At 50.6% G+C, this 22,175-nt stretch overlaps 1 pseudogene across 1 annotated transcript in view; it reads left to right on the plus strand.

The window, feature by feature from the left end:
• The window catches only part of LOC149122293 (low-density lipoprotein receptor class A domain-containing protein 1-like), a 30,423-nt pseudogene that overhangs the window by 3,940 nt on the left and 4,308 nt on the right, over positions 1 to 22,175 (plus strand). Inside the window, exons 2-5 of the transcript XR_016220239.1 lie at positions 6,808 to 6,927; positions 15,205 to 15,327; positions 21,692 to 21,835; positions 21,966 to 22,088. The product of XR_016220239.1 is annotated as a low-density lipoprotein receptor class A domain-containing protein 1-like (transcript). The remainder of the gene's footprint in view (positions 1 to 6,807; positions 6,928 to 15,204; positions 15,328 to 21,691; positions 21,836 to 21,965; positions 22,089 to 22,175) is intronic.

Consider the following 22,175-nt stretch of genomic DNA (forward strand, 5'->3'; position numbering starts at 1 on the left):
GAATCCCAGAGCAGTTTCGAATCCTGGCTGCTCTGCTTTAGATCCGGCTTCCTGCTAATGGCCTGGGAAAGCAGCTGAAGATGGCCCAAGTGCTTGGGTCTGTGCCACCCATGTGGGAGAAAGATAGAAGTCCTGGCTCCTGGATTTGGCTTAGCTCAACCCCAGCCATTGTGGCCATTTAGGGAGTGAACCAGCAAATGGAAAATCTCTCTGTCTCTCTGTCTCTCTCTGTGTCTCTCTCACTCTGCCTTTCAAATGAACCAGAAGAAGGAGAAGAGAAAGAGAAGGAGAAAAGGGAAAGAGGTTTTCCCAAATTCTACCACGCTTGTATAGCTTCTTTTCAGACTGAGGTGCTATTAAACCCAAAGAATTTAGGAGAGGAATTTGATTCCCTCTCCTCCTTCCCTCTCCAATTATATGCCCTCTAGGTTTATATTTCCCTCTGTTATTTCATATTCTGAAACAAGCCGACAATTTAGTTTAGGTCAAAACTATTGTCATTTCTTTAAAAAAAATGGCATGTACACAGTTGCATTTCTCTGCCATTAATTTTAATATAATTTCAATCAGCATATTACAATTTTAACTACTGATTCCATCTTATGAAGTAAGCTTGAAGGTGAGAATTGTCTGTCATATACAATCGTTTTAGCATAGTTTAGAAGGTCATGAATAAACATACAAGTTTTGATAGTGACATACATTCCTTTTATTCACTAAAGTAAACATGAACACTCATTTATAATGTATACTAAAAATGTGGCAAATTATAGCAAACGAAAATGAGAAGTGAGGGGCCTCATGTTGTGGCACAGTGGGTGAAACTGCCACCTGCTTGCTGGCATCGGGCGCTGGTTGGAGCCCCAGCTGCTCTACTTCTGATGCAGCTCCCTGCTAATGCGCCTGGGAAAGCAGCAGAGGATGGTCCAAGTACTTGGGTCCCTGCACCCATGTGGGAGACCCGGAAGAAGCTCCTGGCTCCCAGCTCCAGCCTGGCCCAGTCCTGGCTGTTGTGGCCATTTGGAGAGGGAACCAGCAGATGGAAGATCTTTTCTATGAAACAGGAATGTGATGTCGCTAAGCCTGGGACCTCTCACAACCAGAAAATACTGAATCAGACTCTTCTTCGGAGAGTCTTTGTCTCCCGTGACATGGAAAGAACGTGTCCCCACCACGGCCTGGCTGGGGTTCAGGCGATCGCCCTGTCATTAGCCTCTGTCCTGCCATCAGCTGAGAAGTAAACTCACGCAGAGTTGGTGACAACGCTTTGCTCACAGCACCCTGCTGTCCAGACCACACCGTTCATCCGGAGTCGCCCCCAGCGAGCAAGCTAGACCCGGACACCTGCAGGAGAAAGTTTCATGCGTTTAACTTTCTTGATTTTTACAACAATGCCAACGCCTTAGATGAAAGTCTGTGTTTTAAAGAGAAATGTAATGAATGCTGAACAATAAACATTTTTTCAAGTCCGTAGATTTTAACTTTCTCTGGAATGCAGCTTAGCTTCCTGGTCTTTAGTAAGATTTTGTTGCCACGCCTGTTTATTTTCAGATAAGGGTCCTGCAGAACATTGGTGGAAAACAGGTTAAAAGATCATTCTATTTTGGTGCAAAAAGATTCAAAATCCATGCACACAAGAAGTCTTCAACAAGCTTTAAAAAATGCATGTGATGAAAAACTATGCATGGATTTCAAACTTTTTGCACATATATAAATATATTTAAAGATTTATTTCTTTATTTGAAAATCAGAGTTACACAGAAGGAGAAGGAGAGGCAGAGAAAGAGAGAGAGAGAGAGCAAAGGCCTCTAACTGCGGTTCACTCCCCAGCTGGCCACAACAGCCGGAGCTTCTGTGGGTCTCTCACGTGGGTGCAGGGGCCCAAGGACTTGGGCCATCTTCCACTGCTTTCCCAGGCTGTAGCAGAGAGCTGGATCAGAAGTGGAGTAGCCGGGACTAGAACCAGTGCCCATATGGGATGTTGGCACTGTAGGCAACACCTTTACCGACTATAACCACAGTGCCGGTCCCTAAACTTATATTTTAATTTCATGTTCCCACAAACCTTTAGACGTACCCTCATATATATATATATAAATATATATAATATATATTATATGTAAAGTTATTTTACATTCTTCCATTACACTAACAACATGACTCTGTATACATCTCCCTTATATATGTAGGTAAGTTTTGTGCAAGTTATATCATTGAGTGTTTATGTTTCCATAGGTGGCATTGAATGTATTCATATCTTTTAAATGATTTGCTGTGTGATACATAAAATGTTTACAAATCTGAGTGTTCTAAACTGGCTAAAATGAGAACAATAGGAAGAACAAACTCTGCCTATACAAAAGTCTTGAATTAGGTATACTTTTTTTTTAACTTTTATTTAACGAATATAAATTTCCAAAGTACGGCTTATGGATTACAATGGCTTCCCCCCCATAACGTCCCTCCCACCCGCAACCCTCCCCTCTCCCACTCCCTCTCCCCTTCCATTCACATCAAGATTCATTTTTTTTTTTTTTTTTTTGACAGGCAGAGTGGACAGTGAGAGAGAGAGACAGAGAGAAAGGTCTTCCTTTTGCCGTTGGTTCACCCTCCAATGGCCGCCGCGGCCGGCGCGCTGCGGCCGGCGCACCGCGCTGATCCGATGGCAGGAGCCAGGAGCCAGGTGCTTTTCCTGGTCTCCCATGGGGTGCAGGGCCCAAGCACCTGGGCCATCCTCCACTGCACTCCCGGGCCACAGCAGAGGGCTGGCCTGGAAGAGGGGCAACCGGGACAGAATCCGGCGCACTGACCGGGACTAGAACCCGGTGTGCCGGCGCCGCTAGGCGGAGGATTAGCCTAGTGAGCCGCGGCGCCGGCCTCAAGATTCATTTTTGATTCTCTTTATATACAGAAGATCAGTTTAGCATACATTAAGTAAAGATTTCAACAGTTTGCTCCCACACAGAAACATAAAGTGAAAAATAATAGATGATTTTTTTAAATGATGATGAAATCAGATCAGACCTATTGTCATGTTTAATCCCAGTGAGAGTCAAGTTGGGAATTGATAATTTCTTTTTTTTTTTTTTACAGAAGATCAGTTTAGTATACATTAAGTAAAGATTTCAACAGTTTGCACCCCCATAGAAACACAAAGTGAAATATACTGTTTGAGTACTCGTTATAGCATTAAGTCTCAATGTACAGCACATTAAGGACAGAGATCCTACATGAGGAGTAAGTGCACAGTGACTCCTGTTGTTGACTTTACAAATTGACACTCCTGTTTATGGCATCAGTAATCTCCCTATGCTCCAGTCATGAGTTTCCAAGGCTATGGAAGCCTTTTGAGTTCTCCGACTCTTATTTGTTTAGACAAGGTCATAGTCAAAGTGGAGGTTCTCTCCTCCCTTCAGAGAAAGGTAGAATTAGGTATACTTTTTAACATTTAAATGTTTCTTTTGGGGCTGGTGAGTAAAGCCAATGCCTTCATCCCACATGGGCACTGGTTTTGAGTCCTGGCTGCTCCACTTCCGATCTAGTTCCCTGCTGATGGCCTGGGAAAACCAACAGAAGATGGCCCAAGGGCTTGGGACCCTGCACCCATGTGGGAAACCCAGAAGCAGCTCCTGGCTGCTGGCTTCAGCTTGGTCATCCCTGGCCATCGTGGCCATTTGGGGAGGGATCCAACAGAAGGAAGAGCTCTCTCTCTCTCTCTCTCTCTAGCTCTCGCTCTCTCTGTCTCTCTTCTCTCCTTGTAAAAGTAACTTTCAAATAAATAAATCTTTAAAATTTTTTTCTTTGGTGGGCCTTCCCTTGTCATGTTTATATACCTAACAAGAGCTTGAGAAGTTTGCCACCATATTTCTTGCTGGCGGGTACTACTCATACAGTTCAAATGGTAGCAGAAGTCTTCCCATTTCCTACCATTCACAAGTGTTATGATGTGTGTATTTTGGTCTCATTATACAAAACAACAAAATAGCATGACAAGGATGTAAATGATTGTAACTGTTTTTAGGTGTACAGTTTTACAGGAAGTACAACCAATTAAGAAGAGGTACAACCCAAAGAGAATTGTGTAAGTAACCTTTGATTAAACTCCAAGTGTTTATTCTGTCCTTTTAAACTGTTATTTATGTATTCAAGAAAGAGAGAGAGACAAAAAGAGAGAGAGAGAGAGATCCCATTTACTCCTCAAATTCTGGAAATGGCCGGGACGGGGCCAGGGCTGAAGCCAGGAGCCAGGAACCCAACCGAGGTCGTCCATGTGGGTGGAAGGAACCCAATACTTGAACCATCTCTGTGGCCTCCCAGAGTGGGAGTTCGCAGGAATCTGGGGGCAGGAGCCAGACGCAGATTCCCAGCCTTGGCACTCTGCTCCTGGACAAGGGTGTCCCAGCTGGCATCTCAGCAGCCAGGCCCAAGGCCTCCCCCGCACCCCCATTCTGTCTCCGGCACTGATTTCCTGCCTGGGGGTAAAGCCCTCTCCGTCGGAACGACAGCCGTGTGATGCCAACCGCATGTCCAGGACCGCAGTCTGCCCAGATATTGCCACTCCAGGAACCAGAAACACAAGGCTTTCCTGAGGGAAGCTATGCTTCATGGGATGGAAGTTAGAACTGGGTACAGAAATATGAGACTGGCAGGGCAGGGCCCGCGGAGCAACAGGCCAATGCATGTCTGTGCCATGCCATACTTTTTAAAAAGTTTAAATTTTATTTATTTATTTATTTATTTATTTATTTATTTATTTTGACAGAGTGGACAGTGAGAGAGAGAGACAGAGAGAAAGGTCTTCCTTTGCCGTTGGTTCACCCTCCAATGGCCGCCGCGGCCGGCACGCTGTGGCCGGCGCATCACGCTGATCCGAAGCCAGGAGCCAGGTGCTTATCCTGGTCTCCCATGGGGTGCAGGGCCCAAGCACTTGGGCCATCCTCCACTGTACTCCCGGGCCATAGCAGAGAGCTGGCCTGGAAGAGGGGCAACTGGGACAGAATCCGGCGCCCCGACTGGGACTAGAACCTGGTGTGCCGGCGCCGCAAGGTGGAGGATTAGCCTGTTGAGCCATGGCGCTGGCCAAATTTTATTTATTTTCATTGTATTTCACAGAGAGAGAGAATCTTTCATTGTATCCATGCCCCAAATGCTTGCTTCAGCCAGGGTGGATGAGGCCACAGCCAGAACTCATTCGGGGTTTCCACATGGGTGACAAGGACCCATGTCCTTGTGTCTTCCAGAGCGTGCATTAGCGTTAAGACTCGCGTTAAGGCACTCCAATATGTGATGCAGGTGTCCCAGTGGCTTTTTAAAAGAAACCAACACAGTTATTTATTTATTTATTTGGCAAAGTAATAGAGAGAGAGGAAGAGATCTTCCATCTGCTGGTTTAGTCCCCAGATGGCCACAGTAAGCAGGACTGGGTCAGGCTGAACCTACAAACCAGCAGCTTCATCTGCGTCTCCAAAGCACTTGGGCCATCTTCCACTGCTTTTCCCAGGCACATTAGCAGGGAGCTGGATCAGAAATGGGAGCAGCCAGGACTCAAACTGGTGCCCATATGGGATGCTGGCATTGCAGGCGGCAGCTTCACCTGCTACCCCACGAAGCTGCTACCACCACCCTCCCCACAGCTGGCTTCTTAACCAGTGTGTCAAGCACCCACCTCTTTCACTTTTTAATCAGAAACTTAATGAGTTGTTCTCCGTTTGACAAATTCCGAATGTGATGCAAAGCAACAGACTTGCTCCTGCGATTTGTGCATCCGGGTGGGGGTGGGCAGTTCCATGTTTAACTATTTCTGTTCTCTGTCCTCTTCCCACCCACGGAAGAGGGGTTGCAGTCAGATGGATTCCATCTGCCACCATCAGCCGTGGAGAGCGCCATCAGTTCCTTCCTGGTGCTCAGTTGATCTTCCGTTTACCCCTGCTGCTCTGAAAGGTTAAGGAGACTTCTCCCACAAGCCGCTCACTCCTTCCACACACACTTACAGAGCTCGTACTCTGGGCCTCCAACAGAGGGGGGCCTGGGAAAGCTGTGGATCCACGTGGGGGTGGCTCCCGTCCCCTGGCCTTACGTAGTCAGCCTGCTGCCCAGGCTACCGGATTGGCTCAGAATGGTCTCCCTTGGTCCATACCTCCTAGGGGCAAGTCTGCAGCTCTGGCACACCCACAGCTGGGTTTCCTGCTCTACAACAGTCCTCTTGATTGACACAGCCGAAGCCCATCTCCTGAGGGGACTCACAGGACCCAGGACCTTCGGGTGGTGCTCAGGAGCAGCCAGTTCTCAGCGGAGGGTGCACAGTGGAACCATGCCAGAAGCCAGAAGGGAACAGATCACAAGGGTCTGATTCCATTAGCCTGGGTGGTCTCAATAAAAGGGGTGGTGGTCTCATGGGTGCTGGCAATAGCTTCCCTGGTGATTCTAAGGTGATGTCATGGCTGAGAACCATTGTTCTGGGAGCAAGTGGCTTTGGGTCGGAAGTCTGGGCCACATGCTAACATTTGCTTTTCGTTTTGTCGCCTTGTCTACCAAAAAACCTTTCAAAAGGATCAAGTCACTTATCCTTTGTCCCCGGCTTGTGGTTCCTGCTACGATGCTGTTGTCACCATCCATGCCTACCCTGTAAGCCTAGATGGCAAAATAAAGAGATTTCAAAACACTGTATGACCTTCTGAGAGTGGGCAATTCACCTTGCGTGACCAGCCTTTCTTCTCCTGTGTTGGGGAGTCGGAGCCGGCTTCCGAAGCCACGTGTGTTGGCTTAGCTTGTTTACCGTGAGGACAAAGAGGAGCGCTGATCACCCAGTAAAGCACCGCGCACCCACAGATGCTGGCGAGCTCGTCTTGCTCTCGCTTTGCCCCAAGGTTGCCCGGAACCCGAGCTGCGGGACTCATGCCGGCTCACAGGGTGCATCTGCGAGACCAGGTAACCCCTTCTCCACCACTCGGGTCTCTGGTGAAGTTTTCTTCTCTCTCCTCTTGCTTCAGTGTCCTGGTGTCTGTCCCTCAGCAACCGAGGTCAAGTGTTGGTGCCCCTGCCTCAGTGGTGCCCTGGCTGTGCTTAACAAAGAACCAGGGGGCCAGCGCTGTGGCGTGGCAGGTAAAGCCACCGTCTGCAGTGCCAGCATCCAATATGGGACTGGTTTGTGTCCCAGCTGCTCCACTTCTGATTCAGCTCTCTGCTGTGGCCTGGGAAAGCAGTAGAAGACGGCCCGAGTCCTTGGGCCCCTGCCCTCCTGTGGGAGACCCAGAGGAAGCTCCTGGCTCCTGGCTTTGGATGGGCACAGCTCTGGCTGTTGCGGCCAATTGGGGAGTGAACCCAAGGATGGAAGACCTCTCTCTCTCTCTCTCTCTCTCTCTCTCTCTGCTTCTCTGTAACTCTGCCTTTCAAATAAATAAATAAATCTTTGAAAAAAAAAAAAAAAAGAACCAAACCACCCACTGAGCCAGAGTTTGGCTTCCCCGCCCACCCCTGAGGGCGAGCCACTCTCTGCACCCTTCTAGATCCATCCGTGGGGCCCTTCCTCCCCAGAGGGCACTGGACACTGGATCAGTTTTCTCGGTATCCTCCTTGGGTAGAAATCCAAACACCAACCCATGTGGTTACCTCCAAAAGCGGAGCGGTCTCCTGCCCCGAAAGGCACCAGAGGAAGCCTCTGAGGCCTGGAATGTTCTGGATTTTGAGCTGGGAGTGGTTACAAGGGTGTATACCTGTGCAGAAATCCCCCTAGCTGTACAGGTCAGATTGGTATGATGTACTATATGCATATTTTTTAAATATTTATTTATTTGACAGAGTTACAGAGAGAGATAGACACACTCAGAGACAAAGAGACAGAGAAAGGTCTTCCATCTGTTGGTTCACTCCCCAAGTGGCTGCAATGGCTGGAGTTGAGCCAAACTGAAGTCAGGAGCCAGGAGCTTCTGCCAGGTCTCCCACATGGGTGCAGGGGCCCAAGGACTTGGGCCATCTTCTACTGCTTTCCCAGGCCATAGCAGAGAGCTGGATCAGAAGTGGAGCAGCTGGGTCTTGAACCGGCACCAATATGGGATACCGGCTCTGCAGACTGGGGCTTTAAGCTGCTGTGCCACAGCGCCAGCCTCTATATGCGTATTTTTGAAAGTAACTTTTTAATTAGAAACAAAATGAAAAGTAGTCATCCTCTGTAGCAGCTAGCACTACGGAAAACAGAGAGCTCATTGACAGTGGAGCTGCGACTTGGGCAATTCTGCAACAGGCCATAGTAGAGTGGCCGCGACAAGGTGTTTGTTTAACTAACAGCAGCCAAGGGTCCTTTGGGTGGAGGCGAGGAGCCCAGCTCATACCCAGAGCTTGTCTGGCCAGGTCCCCTCTGGGGAGCCGAGGAAACTGTACTGCACGTGCTTGGCCATTGGCTGGAGTTCCTCTGTGAGATAAATTCCTAGAAGAGGAATTGCCTGATCCTAGGATGTGGCTCCATGAAATCTTGGTTGGTTGCGCCAGCTGCTCTCCAGTGTAGGCTCTGTGACCCGCGGCCCGCACAGCGCTCTGCGCACGGCCCCTGCTCTTCAGTGACCTGTGCTTTCTCTCTTGGTCCTCATCCTTCCAACCGACAGCGGTGGCTCCTCCCACTCCTTCAATCTCCACAGCACTGAACATCTTTGGACACGTGGAGAAGCCATTTCTGCTTAAGCAGTCATCCGTACTCTCCATTCACGTCTCTATTAATTAATGTCCTTTAACTTACTACTTTTTAAAAAGATTTACTTTATTTATGTGAAAGGCAGAGTTACACAGAGAGAGAAGGAGACAGAGAGGTCTTCCACCTGCTGGTTCACTCCCCAGGTGACTGTGACAGCCGGGGCTGGGCCAAACCCAGGAGCCAGGAGCTTCTTCCAGGCCTCCCAGGCAGGTGCAGTGGCCCAAGCACTTGAGCCATCTTCCGCTGCTTCCCCCTCCCCCGCAAAAATGAGTCACTGTGTCTCCGTGTAGCTAAGACTTTCTCTTCTCTCCTAGGTGACAGGCGCCGCCTCTCTTCCCACCACAAAGGAAGTGCCTTCAGAGCAGAATCATAAGGGTGACACTTCTATTTTATTTCCTAAAGTAAATAAAAACTCTGCCAAGCAAGGCATGGTTGGGTCACGTCCCAGGACCCATCCTGGGACAGCTGCATCAGCCGCAGCCCAAAGGCGGCGACCGTGCGGGTGGGCGCCTCCGACGCTGGCTCGGAGAGTTCCGAGGGAGGCAGAAAAACTCCGAGCCTGGAGCCGGCGGGGCAAAGCCTGCTTCCAGCGCCGCGCTCGCTCCTTCCACGTCCCCAGGGCATGGGCGGCGGGCAGTCACCTCGCACACACTCACATCCGCAGTTTCCAATGGCGATGAACAGGCTGCTTCTTAATTCCTGCCCCACCAATTCTAAATAGTCCAAACCATTCACACAAGTAAAATGCAGCATTTTCTTTGGTTTTTTTTTTTTTTTTTTTTTTTGACAGGCAGAGTGGACAGTGAGAGAGAGACAGAGAGAAAGGTCTTCCTTTGCCGTTGGTTCACCCTCCAATGGCCGCCGCGGCTGGCGCGCTGCAGCCGGCGCACCACGCTGATCCGATCCGATGGCAGGAGCCAGGAGCCAGGTGCTTTTCCTGGTCTCCCATGGGGTGCAGGGCCCAAGCACCTGGGCCATCCTCCACTGCACTCCCGGGCCACAGCAGAGAGCTGGCCTGGAAGAGGGGCAACCGGGACAGAATGCGGCGCCCCGACAGGGACTAGAACCCGGTGTGCCGGCGCCGCTAGGCGGAGGATTAGCCTATGGAGCCGCGGCGCCGGCCAGGTTTGTTTTAAAAATAATTTTTTTAAAATTTGGTGCGCGCCCGCGCGCGCGCACACACACACACACACACACAATCTTCCATATGCTGGTTTGCTCTCCAATGCCGGCACCAGCTGGGGCTGAGCCAGTAGAACCCAGGTTCCAGGAACTCAACCCCTGTGTCCCACGTGGGTGGCAGGGAACTGCATGCTGAGCCGTCACTGCCCCTCAGGGCCTGCATTAGCAGGAATGCTGGGATTGGACTCACATCCAAACCGCGGATGCTGGCGTGCCAAGCAACAGCTTAATAATCTTTATTCCCGCTGAAGACCACTTTCTGGGACTTTTTTGGGGGGAGGGGAAAGATTTATTTATTTTAAAGTCAGCATTACACAGAGAGAGGAAGAGGGACAGAGAGAGAGGTCTTCCATCCGTTGGTTCACTCCTCAGATGGCCACAAAGGTCAGGGCTGGGCCAGGGGTATCCAGGAGCTTCTTCCAGGTCTCCCACATGGGTGCAGGGGCCTCAGCAGTTGGGCCATCTTCCACTGCTTTCCCTGGTGCATTAGCAGGGAGCCGGAGGGAAAGTGCACCAGCCGGGACTGGAACCACAGGGGGAGGCTTAAGCCACTAACGCCACAGCACCAGCCCCTCGTCATCACTTTAAAAGCCTGAAAGTGAGCTAGGTTCTTTATCCTGCACAGATTCAGATCTAACCTTTTGATTTTGCTCCAAGATATGTAGAAGTTAAAGGAAAGGAGTGTGGGGGGTACCTGGAGGATTAGTCTCAGCCACAGCACAGGCCCGGGTGCCTCCAAGCATTCCTCCTGCGAATCACACCTGGCGCAGGTGCGGGGCTTGGTAGAGGCCTCCGCCAGGGGCGCCTTGGAGAGGCTCGGAGGGGGAAGCGGCCTGACAAGGGGGGAGCCCGGGAGCCGTGGGACCCGCATCGCCGGGCTCCCGCAAGGCGCTCAGCTCAGGCTCAGGCACAGCAGCGAAGCCCGGAAGCTGAAAGGCTAACTCCCTCCCCCCACAAAAGCCACGGAGCCGCCCGTAGAACGCCTGCTTTTCATGTTTCAATTGAGAGCGAGGGTGCCAACTGCAGATAATTGTCTATTACCTGCATTTTCCAAACAGGAAAAGAAAAAAGTCAAAATATAAAAGGACTAAATGAACGCGCGGGCGCAGAAGCCCTGTGTGTCGGCCGCGTGCGCTGCAGCGGCGAGAACTGCCCCCTTGTGGCTGTCCTGTGTAACAGCGCTTTTCGTCCACACTGCGCCCGGAGCTCGGAAGCAAGGGCCAGTATCGAGATTTAAGTCCATACTACAAAATTTATGTAAAGAATTTATCCCCACTTTTGTTTTACTCAAGAAAAACCCCATGTCCGTAATTCTCAAGTGCTCTCTCATTTTAACCTCGCTGAAATCAGGATGCAGTCGATGCTGTCATACACTGAAACTCCACCAGGTGGCAGTCACTATGTGATAAAATAAAATCTCCATTGACACCCGTTAAATACAAAAGAGTCAACCGCAAAGCACTCAGGAGGTTTTTTTTTTTTTTTTTTAAGATTTTATTTATTTATTTGAGAGGCAGATCTATAGAGAGAGTAAGAGCAACAGACAGAGACAAAGGCCTTCCATACACTGGTCCACTCCCCAATAGCCCAAATAGACTTGGGCCTATCTAAAACCAACAGCCAGGTGCTGCTTCTACGTGGGTGCAGGGGCCCACGGAGTTGGTCCATCGTTTGATGCTTTCGTAAACCATCAGCGGAGAGTTGGATCGGGAGAGGAGCAGCCGGGACATAAAGCGGCTGGTGCCGCAGACGGAGGTTTACGCCATGACATGGATCCCAGCACCCAAGATTTTAGGGATTCTGTAGGGGCACATGCATCCAAATCGTAGCAAGTGCTGTGTTAACTGCAGAACAGTGCTGAAAATGGACACCTTAAAACATAAAATTCAGGTGTTTGATGCTTATTTAATGTGACAGGTCAACGCACCCCCTTGTTTTACCCAAACTCACTTCCCACCGCAGGGTAGACAATGTAGCCAGTTGAAGGTGCTTAAACAGCGTCATCGCATTTGGCAGGGACAAGTGGCTGGAGATGTACCTCCAGGCCCTTTCAGTATGCTGACCCGTCACCCTGAGTGGATGGGACACACAGGACTGCCTCCTGGCCCTTCCAGTCTGGACACTCCTGAGCCCGCAGCAGGGTGGCAGTGGGATGCTTCCTGGGGAGAGAGGAAAGAACCTGGCTGACCCAGGACGCATTTGCGGCTCTCTGCTGCCCTCTCGAGGAAAGAAGTTGGCATTGCATCGAGTGGGGTCTCAGCAGCCAGGCTGGAAGTCCAGCGCGCAGGTCCGCTGCTGGCGTGGGCAGCTCAGCTCAGCATCCCTACAGCCCTCTGTGTGTGCGTGCGTGTGTGTGTGCTCCTCTGTTCCTGCCCAAAGATCGGAGAGTGAGGCCCTGCCCCCAACCCCTCCCAGTTTCCCAGCCCCGTCCCTCCTGGGGACTCCCTGGCCCAGCATGGTCTCCTACAACCTGCTTGGAAAAGCTGTGCCTTTGTGGCTGATGACTTGATGAAGAGGAATTTCAGGGCCAGACACCCCATCTGGTTTTCCCAAGGCTCCGACCTGCAGGCCCATGTTTCCACTGCGGTAACTAAGGCTGGCTTTGCTGAACTAACTCCGTGCTGCCGTCACAGGTCCATTTTAGTGTCCAAATCTATTTTAAGAGGTTGTTCTGTTTTAGTAACTAGTGCGTGCATTGGGATTTTGAACACCTGAGGGGCTGCGGTGCTCCGTGAGTGGTGATTTTGCAAATGTGGGCACCTTTCTCACCAGTAGACAAAGACAGCAATTTCTAAATGAACCACATCAGGTGAAGGAGAGCACCTAGTAGGTTCAGGGAGAACACAGTAGGATCTCGACGTTTACCTAGTACACTTAACCTCACCCTGCTTAAATTTCAGCTTTGGACAAGATTTTTCAATATACCTGTCAACAGACTCACGCATAATATATAAATAGGAGTATTTCAGAAAGCTCGTGGGAGAATGGAATTAAAAGATGGTTATCTGGTGCAAAAAAAAAAAAAGTTTCAGATCCATGCATACAAAGGGCCTTTAAAAAGTTCACAGGAAGTGAGTGTTATGAAAAAGCTATGAAAAAAAAAGAAAAAGCTATGAGTAGTTTTCAAAAATAATTTTGTACCAACATAAATTTATCTTTTCATTCCTATTATTCACATATTGTGGAAGAATGCTAATAGTTTGTTAGTTCCTTTGTTTCTGAAGGGATATGCACTCTCAAAAGTGTGGCGAGCTCTGCCCCGAAGAAGAGCTGTTTTCCTGGATGTGTTTGCCCATCGCAAGGGAAGATTTTGTTTTTAAGATTGTATTTATTTAGTTGAGAGGTAGAGTCACAGACAGAGGGAGAGACAGAGAGAAAGGTCTTCCTTCTGTTGGTTCATGGCCACAACAGCCGGAGCTGCGCTGGTCCGAAGCCAGGAGCCAGGTGCTTCCTCCCAGTCTCCCATGTGGGTACAGGGGCCCAAGCACTTGGGCCATCCTCCACTGCCTTCCCGGGCCACAGCAGAGAGCTGGACTGGAAGAGGGGCAGCCAGGACTAGAACCCGGTACCCATATGGGATGCTGGCGCTGCAGGTGGAGGATTAACCTACTGCGCCACAGTGCTAGCCCTGGAAGATTTTTTTTTTTTTTTTGACAGGCAGAGTGGACAGTGAGAGAGAGAGACAGAGAGAAAGGTCTTCCTTTGCCGTTGGTTCACCCTCCAATGGCCGCCACGGCTGGCGTGCTGCGGCCGGCACACCGCGCTGATCCGATGGCAGAAGCCAGGTACTTATCCTGGTCTCCCATGGGGTGCAGGGCCCAAGCACTTGGGCCATCCTCCACTGCACTCCCGGGCCACAGCAGAGAGCTGGCCTGGAAGAGGGGCAACTGGGACAGAATCTGGCGCCCCGATCAGGACTAGAACCTGGTGTGCCAGCAACCGCAAGGCGGAGGATTAGCCTATTGAGCCGCAGCACCGGCCAGGAAGATGGTTTTAAATATTACATCATGCCCCTCTCCACGCCAGGCTCCCAGGAATGAGATATAGGACACTTTTTTTTAACTGTAAAATGTTTTAAGAATATATTTGAGGGGGCAGGTGTTGTGGCACAGTGGCTTGTGCTGCCACCTGTGATGCTGGCATCCTATGTTGGAGTGATGGTTTGAGCCCCTGCTGCTCTGTTTTCTATCCAGCTCCCTGCCAGTGCACCTGGGAAACCAGTAGAAGATGGCCCAAGCACTCGGGCCCCATGTGGGAGATCCAAAATGGAGTTTAAGGCCCTGGCTTCAGCCTGGCCCAGCCCTGGCTGTTGCCGCCATTTGGGGGAATGAACCCACGGATGGCAGATCTTGCCCTCTCTCTGTCTTTCCCTCTCTCTCTCTCTCTCTGTCATTCTGCCTTTCAAATAAATAAATAAATCTTAAAAAAAAAAAAAACAGAATAGAATCATTGTGTTAGGCTCTGCTAAGATAATAAAAAAAATTCTTACTCTTCTGTGGCAGAGGGAAAAGATAAAAAATAAGCTAAGCTTAATTCAAAAAGGAGTCTGGATGCTGGTTCCTTAGGTGCGGACTCAAGAGATCCTCAGTTGCAGGGCCAGCCCCCGAGAGAAGTAAGGAGAGATTTGGGAACTCTGGCCGGTGAGTCACCGCAGAAACAGCCAAGGTACACAGTCCCTCTTTCCAAAAGGCGGAGTCGCTGAGAAACCCCCATCAGACGTGGTCTGGGCACTGCTTTTGTCTTCCTGGGAAACCAATAAAACTGGTCAGGCGAGTTCCCGCAGGGCCACAGTGAGGGCAGCCCCTCCTCCTTCCACACTGCTCCTCCAGTGCCCCCGGTGCCAGCCCAGGACCTCGCTCTGCGTCATCTCAGCCACAAGACTTCTCTAAGATGTTGGCGTGTGTGAGAACCACCCGTGGTGCTCACAAAAAGCAGTTGAAGATGGCCCAGGTGCTTGGGCCCCTGCACCCGCGTGGGAGACCTGGATAGGACCCCTGGCTCTTGACTTTGGGCCGGTCCTGGCCATTGGGGCCATTTGGGGAGTGAACCAGCCGATGGAAAATCTCTCTCTCTCTCTCTCTCTCTCTGTCTCTGTCTCTCCCTCTTTGTAATTCTGACTTTCAAATAAATAAATAAATAAATCTTTAAAAAAAAGGAATCTGTAGACAGGAAAAGCTTCCAACAATGAAAAGCGTTACATTTCAGGTTCTGAGATTTTGACTTCCGCTGTTCAACTGAGAAAGCCAGGAACTACACCTGTGTGGTTGGTCAGCACAGTGTCCCCGGCACAAGCCGCTGCTGAAGTCACGTTCTCTGTGTTTGTGTGTTTTGTGTGACAGATGGCAGCTGGCCTCCCACGCGGCGGTGTCTACTGGTTTCCTGCACGGTGTTCCTTGCGCTGGGAGTTGTCGCTGCTGCGATCGGTCTTGGGATCACCTTTGGAATCCCAGTGAAGCCTGCAGGTGCGTGTGGCCCGGGGGTGATTGATCCCACCAGCTTTTACCCCACCAGCACGAGAGCTTCTGCACTCTGTGGATTTCCAGACTGGGTGCGTGGATCCCAGTCCGGGTGGGTGGCGAGTGCTGGGTGCCAGTGGTTGCTCTGAACGTCTTCCAGATCTCCAGATCACATCTTTATTCTTTTTTTTTTTTTTGACAGGCAGAGTGGACAGTGAGAGAGAGAGACAGAGAGAAAGGTCTTCCTTTGCCGTTGGTTCACCCTCCAATGGCTGCCACGGCCCGAGGACTGCAGCCAGCGCACCACGCTGATCTGATGGCAGGAGCCAGGTACTTATCCTGGTCTCCCATGGGGTGCAGGGCCCAAGGACTTGGGCCATCCTCCGCTGCACTCCCTGGCCACAGCAGAGAGCTGGCCTGGAAGAGGGGCAACCGGGACAGAATCCGGCGCCCCGACCGGGACTAGAAACCGGTGTGCCGGCGCCGCAAGGCGGAGGATTAGCCTAGTGAGCCGCGGCGCCGGCCTGATCACATCTTTATTCTTTGTGGTAGCTTTGCAGGGTGCTGTCACCATTATGGCAGAGACGCAGGGAAGCTAGCTGACTCGCGCAGGACCACGTGGCCAGTCTGTAGACAAGCCAGGTTTCCCATCCAGGCCAGCCTGACTCCGATGCAAATGAAGGTTGCGACTTCCACCTCCAAGGGACTTTGTAACCAGGGAGACCCGTGACATCGCAGCACACAATACTGAACAGCCTACACTGAGTTCAGTTGTCGGGCGAGATGGTAACTGCAGAGAGAGTAACGAGGGAGATGGGCCTGGGGCTGACGCTTGCAAGGCAGTTACGGATTTGGGACTGAGAGGGACACTGCATGCTCTGGGTGGGACATAAAGGGGAGGACGTGTCCTTGCATCACACTTGAGATACGTGCAGACAACGTGAGTAGCTCGGAGTTGGGGGTCAGGTAAAAGCTAAGGGGACTCCTGCGGCCCCCGCAGCACTGTCTGCAGTTACACACGCACATTTACACACACGTGCATGCACACACTCACATATACACATATGCAAGCACAAATGCTCATACACACACACATGCACCGTACACACGTGCACATACTGACACAATGTGCACACACTCACACATGCACACATACACATGCGACACATGTGCTCACACATTCACATATGCGCATACATATGCACACAAATTCACACATGGGCACACACATTCACATATGTGAACACACAGCAACCATGTTCTCTCTGTCCACCTCAAACCTGTGCTCTCCAGTTTGTTATACTTTTTAAAAAAGATTTTGGGCCCATGCTGTGGCATAACGGGTAAAGCCACCATCTTCAGTGCTGGCATCCCATATGGGTGCTGGTTCAAGTCCCGGCTGCTCCACTTCCAATCCAGCTCTCTGCTATGGCCTGGGAAAGCAGTAGAAGATGGCCCAAGTCCTTGGGCCCCTGCACCCACGTGGGAGACCTGGGAGAATCTCCTGGCTCCTGGCTTCAGATCAGCCCAGCTCTGGCCATTACAGTCATTCAGGGAGTGAACCAGCAGATGGAAGACCTCTCTCTCTGTCTCTGCCTCTGTCTCTCTGTAACTCTGCCTTTCAAATAAATAAATAAATCTTTTTTTTTATTTATGTATTTATTTGAAAAGCAGAGCATCAGAGAGGGAGAGAGAGTTCTTCCATTTGCTGATTCACTCCCCAAATAGCCTTGACACATGGGGTTGGGCCAGGCTGAAGCCAGGAGTTAGGAACCCCATCTGGCTCTCCCACATGAGTGGTAGGTGCCCTAAGCACTTGGGCCATCTTCTGCTGCCTTCCCAGACGCATTAGCAGGGAGCTGGATCTGAAGTAGAGCAGCTAGGACTAGAACTGGCACTCCAGTATAGGAAGTGGGTGTCTCAGGTGGTGGCCTAACCTGCTATGCTGTAACACAGACCCCTTGGGTGCCCTTCTGCCATCACTCCTGTGGCTGACTTGTGAGGGGTTTAACACTACGCTCCAGTGCCCCAGACTGAGTGAGGCGTGCCCCCGCTGTGCTTCTGCAGGCCCAGTGTAAACTCCAACCCAGCTGTTAATCCCATTGTGTGATAATCTTTGGTTCTGGAATGTGCCTTGGAGGCGAGAATTGCGGCCCTGGTACACAGCTGGCCTTTTAACTACACAGCTTGGACAAGGCATTGAGGCTTGATGCTTCTAGAAGTGGAGCCACAGGGGACTCATGAGCAGGGAGATGAGAAAAGCAAGCAACCCTCGCGTGGTTTCAGTGAAGAAATGGGCCGGAGAGGAAGCCATAGGTTTGACATACGGGGAAACTAACTGATAAGTTGTCGTGGAAGAAGTGGGACTTGGGGCCGCTCTGGATCGCACAGTCCCTGCCAAGCTTCGCAGTTAGCACGCGAACAGTAGGAGGTTGCCTAATGACAGGATGTAAGGGCAAGATCTGGAGTTTCATGAACTCATCTGATTTTTCTCTTGCATGACCTGAGACAAACCTCTTTAACTGCAATGCTTCAAATACCGCGTGTGACTCAGCTTTCACTGCCTGTGGTCTATCAGCACGTGTATCTTAAATGCTCCCTGCCTCGTTGTTTGGAGCCAGAGTTTGGAAATGATCTAGTGCCAATAAGGGCAATGGTAAAACACACTGGGGCATGTCCACACCACGGGGTGCTAACACACTGTGCGGCCTCTAGGAGGTGTAAGGCAAACCTTGAAGGATCAGCACGGAACCTCCAGACTCTCGGAAGAGTGAGTAACTAACCCAGCACCATGTGAGTGGCTGCATGTAAAATACATCTGTGGAGTAGCTGGGGAGGGTGAAGACACGCACACACCCCGTGGGAGCTACAGTGAAATGTGCCCTCCGAGGAAGCAGATTTTGATAAACACACACGCACTCAGGAAGTTCGTTGGGAAGTTCCTGGTACCAACACTGACCTTGTTGGCGTGAGGGAAGTGGGATGGTCAACGGAAGGCAGCAGCTGGGCTGCCACGGAGCCCCCACGAAGACCCGGGGCCGCCCCCATAGGGAGCCCGGGGAGCAGGGCTGGCCTGCAGAGTTGTTCCCACCTAAGATGCCAGAGTCAGACCTTTTAAATTCGCCATCTACCAATCACTGGATGTGGATTGCTGGGAAAGGAGTGTGGCTATGTTCAGCAAAGAGTTATTTCTCCATGGTTAAAGCTGGCCTGTTTGCTTTCTAAATAGATTCACCTTCTAAACGAGCCATACATGGTTTGTTACTCAATCTGGATCTTGTGACTGCCCACTCACTTGCTACAGATTAGAAAGTGACTCAGGTCAACATTCTACACTTCTACTACATTGGTATAAAGGACCAATCTAACCTATTATTTCCTTCCAAAAAAAAAAAAAAAAAAAAACCACAAGCGCAAGTGCTTGGGACCCTGCACCTGTGTGAGAGACCTGGCGGAAGCTCTGGCTCCTGGCTCCGGATCAGCACAGCTCCAGTAGTGGCTGCCAATTGTGGAGTGGAAGACTTCTCTTTCTCCCTCTGCTTCTCCTTATCTCTCTGTGTAACTCTGACTTTCAAATAAATAATAAATCTTAAAAAAAGAGAGAGAAAAAAAGAAAATGGCCCAAGTGTTTGGGTCCCTGCCAGCCATGTAGAAGACCCCAATGAAGCTCCTGGCTTTGTCCTGGCCCAGCCCTGGCCATTGCGACCATCTGGGGAGTGAACCCATGGATGGAAGATCTCTGTCTCTTTTGTCTGTAGCTCTAGCTCTCAAATAAACAAATCTTTTTAAAAAATCTATCTCTCCCTTTCTCTCTGTAATTCTGCCTTTCAAATAAACAAGTTAATTTTTTTTTTTTTGACAGGCAGAGTGGATAGTGAGAGAGAGAGACAGAGAGAAAGGTCTTCCTTTTTGCCATTGGTTCACCCTCCAATGGCTGCCACGGCTGGCGCGCTGTGGCCGGCACACCATGCTGATCCGAAGGCAGGAGCCAGGTGCTTCTCCTGGTCTCCCATGGGGTGCAGGGCCCAAGCACTTGGGCCATCCTCCACTGCCTTCCCAGGCCACAGGAGAGCTGGATTGGGAGAGGAGCAGCCAGGACTAGAACCGGCGCCCATATGGGATTCCAGCACTTCAGGCCAGGGCTTAACCCACCGTGCCACAGCACCAGCCCCTCCTTATGCTTTTTTAAAGATTTATTTATTTGAAAGGCAGAGGTACAGAAAGACATAATCTTCCATGTGCTAGTTCACTCCCCCCCAAATGGCCACAACAGTCAGGACTGGGCCAGGCTGAAGTCAGGAGCCAGGAGCTCCATCTGGGTCTCTCTCATGGTGGGTGGTAGCAGGGCCATCATCTGCTGCTTTCCCAGACACACTCTCAGGGAACTGGATCAGAAGTGGAGCAGCTGGGACTTGAACCAGCACTCCTGTATGGGAAGCTGGTGTCACAGCTGGTGGCTCAACCTGCTGCACCACAACGCCCGCCCCTCTTTCTCACTTTTCCTTTCACTCTCCAAGTTTTCCTGCCCACTCTGGCTTCCCCCTCTTTATCCTTCGTAGGCATTTCCCCCAAGCCATAACCCTTCCAAATTAGAATTACAGCCGATCCTCTCTTGGCACTGATTTCTCAGAGAATCTGCACATGCTGAGCCTAACAGGTGCTTTTCCTGAAAACCATGATGCTAAGCACCTTCTGAGACAGGGGACACCTGCTGTGGTGCTATTTGCTGACCACCAGCTCAGTCCTAACTACGAAACATTCAAGACACCAAGTGCACCTTCACCACACCCTCGCCAACTCTCAACTAGGTACCACTCTACACACCAAGTAGGAATTTTGTAAGGATACTTATTTTTAGGCATAGATATATATCAGATACAGCTGCTACCAATATAGATGTACTCATATGTACATACACGAATTTAGATATATCTCAGATACAGCTGCTGTGAATTTGCTATTTACATCTTCCATCAAGTTTTTCTAACACTTCAAATTTTAAAAAATACCATCACCTTGGTATTTTTGCATCTGCCAGAGCAGTTAAGATGCTATTTCAGGGGGGCTGATGCTGTGTTGCGGGCATCCCATATGCTCCTCTTCCAATCCAGATTTCTGCTTATGGCCTGGGAAAGCAGTGGAAGATGGCCCAAGTGCTTGGGCCCCTGCTCCCAAGAGACCTGGATGAAGCACCCGGCTCCTGGCTTCAGATTGGCCCAGCTCTGCCCTTTGCAGCCATTTGAGGAGTGAACCAGCAGATGGAGGACCTTTCTCTCTGTCTCTCCCTTTCTCTGTCTCTGGCTCTACCCGTCAAGTACATAAGTGAAATTAAAAAAAAAAAAAATGCTACTTGGGATGCCCACATTCTTATTGGAGTGCCTGGGTTCAAGTTCCTGCTAACGCACACCACGGGAGACAACAGGTAGTAGTCGGATCCTTGCCACCTGTTAGTAAATTGGTGCCGTCTTATCTGTGGCGCCAATCTATGCCCTGGACACCCTGCTAGGCTCTGGCCTGCACTGCCATTGCTGGAAGCCAGGTGACTGGATAGCCAAGCCACAGGTGTCAGCTCCACCCCACCCTAATGGGATTTGCTGCTCCTACTTCCTCCCTCCCCCGCTCCCCGTAAAGGTATAACAGGACCCGCTTTCCACACACTGCTCTCTCTCTTGATCTCTCTCTCTCTCAACCCCTCTCTCTCTCCTTCGCCCCTTCCCTCTGATGTATCGGATACCCCCACCCCCCACCCCCACCCCCGGTCAACAAACCCTTTCCCTTAATTCCGGTGTTTGGTGTGGGAGACCCAGATTGAGTTCCAGGCTCCTGGCTTCCACCTGGTCCAGCATCAGTTGTTGCTGGGGTTGGGGGAGTAAACCAGTGATGACAGCTCCCTGTGTATCTTTCTGCCTTTCAAATAAAAAGGGAAAAAAATACCATCATATTATTCTGACCGTGTGCCATCACAGTTCTGAGAGGGTAGATTCATTGCACTTAATAAAATCGATTTAACTCACAGAATCCCCAAGAGATGGGTGTGATAAGTCCCCTTCAATCTCCTTTCCAGCAAAACATATAAGGGAGAGGGCTCCATCCACACCTGGCCTGTGGACTCCCTCCCACACACCTTCTGTGCTGTCTCTCAACCAGAACATGTCCAGATGCCAGAGGTGTTGCCCCAAATGCAAGCTAAGAAAGCCTAGGAGAATGAGAGAGAATACGAAAGAAAAGGGGGAGTCGAACTAATGGGGAAAGAACCACGGCAAGAAGCAGAGGAGGAAGGAGGGGGCCCGGTGGTCCGTTAGTGAGGCTGGGAGTTCACTCTCCTGGGTGCGTGGGTGAACACGCGGCATGTGTCTCCTAAATCCTGCAGATGTACCACGCCGGCCGTGTAAAGCAGCTCCCCAGCTCCCAGGCTTCCTGTGCGAGGACCTCACTACGTGCCTGCCCCCGTCCACGCTTTGTAACGGCAAGGCAGATTGCAGTGACGGCGAGGATGAGTCTGCCGCCTACTGCGGTGAGAGGGGCAGGTCGTCACAGTTACGGGAATAGCGGCCAGTGGTTAACAGTGGACATGCAGAATGGTCATTAAAACCTCATCATGCACCAGTGCTTTCTAGTAGCAATAATGCTTTTGTCCAAAACAGGCCAAATGCCCAACAGTCTCCCGCAAAACTTCATATTCCAGTGTTCCAGCCATAAGACTTGGATATATGTGGATAAGGTGTGTGACACAAGAAATGACTGTGGCGATTGCTCGGATGAATCAGGTAAAAATGAATATGTGTAGCTGATTTTCTAAAGGGTTCTTAGAGGAGCTACCCTTACTCTTCAAGCACAGAAGTTGACTCAGAAAA

This window comes from Oryctolagus cuniculus, chromosome 14 (assembly GCF_051225735.1).
Source record: "Oryctolagus cuniculus isolate XC-2025 breed Fujian yellow rabbit chromosome 14, ASM5122573v1, whole genome shotgun sequence".
NCBI lineage: Eukaryota > Metazoa > Chordata > Mammalia > Lagomorpha > Leporidae > Oryctolagus > Oryctolagus cuniculus.